Source organism: Coregonus clupeaformis, unplaced genomic scaffold (assembly GCF_020615455.1).
Source record: "Coregonus clupeaformis isolate EN_2021a unplaced genomic scaffold, ASM2061545v1 scaf2265, whole genome shotgun sequence".
Taxonomy (NCBI): domain Eukaryota; kingdom Metazoa; phylum Chordata; class Actinopteri; order Salmoniformes; family Salmonidae; genus Coregonus; species Coregonus clupeaformis.
Window position 1 is genome coordinate 79,456 of NW_025535719.1, and position 2,237 is coordinate 81,692.

Here is a 2,237-nt window from a genome sequence, read left to right on the forward strand (position 1 = left end):
TACCCAGATCATGAAGTGGAAGAAACAGGCTGAGGTAAGTGTGAGTCTTAAACATATGTAAACACAATCTGATTCAGCCTATTTCATAATTATGTTATTTCAAGGTGATTACACAGGCTACCTTACTTATGAGTACAATGAGTGGTTATTACGTGTATGTCAGTAATGTCAATGTTAATTCAAGACTAAGATATGGCCTATTCACAGGAGGAAACTGTGATGTACGGAACGTTCTCAATGACCTGGGACAATGTCCAAGTATGTCCAAAATGTGTGATCTAACATTCTATTTATTATTGTGATAGTTCAGTAAAACAAGAATATATCTTCCAAATGGCATTTCCCATATACAGTGCATTCGGAAAGTATTCAGACCCCTTCCCTTTTTCCACATTTTGTTACGTTACAGCCTGATTCTAAAATGGATTAAACAAAATAAAAATCCTCATCAATCTACACACAATACCCCATAATCATGAAGCGAAAACAGGTTTTTAGAAATGTTTGCAAATGTACTAAAAATAAAAACTGAAATGCCTTATTTACAAAGGTATTCAGACCCTTTGCTATGAGACTCGAAATTGAGCTCAGGTGCATCCTGTTTCCATTGAACATCCTAGAGATGTCTTTACAACTTGATTGGAATCCAGCTGTTGTAAATTCAATTGATTGGACATTATTTGGAAAGGCACACACCAATCTCTATAAGGTCCCACAGTTGACAGTGCATGTCAGAGTAAAAACCAAGCCCTGAGGTCGAAGGAATTGTCCGTAGAGCTCTGAGACATGATTGTGTCGAGGCACAGATCTGGGGAAGGGTACCAAAACATTTTTGCAGCATTGAAGGTCCCCAAGAACACAGTGGCCTCCATCATTCTTAAATGGAAGAAGTTTGGAACCACCAAGACCCATCCTAGAGCTGGCCAAACTAAGCAATCAGGGGCCATGGTCAGGAGATGTCATTTACTGCATCCACTGCTGCTGGGGCGTGTCAAGAAGAAGGGTCTTTCCTCTACTGTACTGGTAGCACAGGTATTCATACTACTGTCTATCCAAGAAGAAGAGTCTTTCCTCTACTGTACTGGTAACACAGGTATTCATACTACTGTCTATCCAAGAAGAAGGGTCTTTCCTCTACTGTACTGGTAACACAGGTATTCATACTACTGTCTATCCAAGAAGAAGGGTATTTCCTCTACTGTACTGGTAACACAGGTATTCATACTACTGTCTATCCAAGAAGAAGGGTCTTTCCTCTACTGTACTGGTAACACAGGTATTCATACTACTGTCTATCCAAGAAGAAGAGTCTTTCCTCTACTGTACTGGTAACACAGGTATTCATACTACTGTCTATCCAAGAAGAAGGGTCTTTCCTCTACTGTACTGGTAACACAGGTATTCATACTACTGTCTATCCAAGAAGAAGGGTCTTTCCTCTACTGTACTGGTAACACAGGTATTCATACTACTGTCTATCCAAGAAGAAGAGTCTTTCCTCTACTGTACTGGTAACACAGGTATTCATACTACTGTCTATCCAAGAAGAATGGTATTTCCTCTACTGTACTGGTAACACAGGTATTCATACTACTGTCTATCCAAGAAGAATGGTCTTTCCTCTACTGTACTGGTAACACAGGTATTCATACTACTGTCTATCCAAGAAGAAGGGTCTTTCCTCTACTGTACTGGTAACACAGGTATTCATACTACTGTCTATCCAAGAAGAAGGGTCTTTCCTCTACTGTACTGGTAACACAGGTATTCATACTACTGTCTATCCAAGAAGAAGGGTCTTTCCTCTACTGTACTGGTAACACAGGTATTCATACTACTGTCTATCCAAGAAGAAGGGTCTTTCCTCTACTGTACTGGTAACAAAGCAGTGGAGGCTGTTGACTTGAAAAATCAAGGAGGATGGGAGACCCACGGTTTAGGCGCGGAACACACGGAGATATCAAAGTGTGTTTCAAAAATCGTCAAAGAGTAATTATTTTAACCTAAAGCATTTAATAAAGACATTTATAGTACAATATTATGGGGAATGGGAATGAGAGGGCTACTTCCACAGTGTTGGGAAGGGATCCCAGCAGTGATTGAATGAGGGTATGAGGCATGTGTTGAGGTGTTCAGAGGCTTGACTTCAGTGCAGGACAGGAATTGACTGGGAAGACAAAAAACAACAACACAACACACTACACAGTTAGACCAAAGAGCTGAGAAGGAGTTAGTCC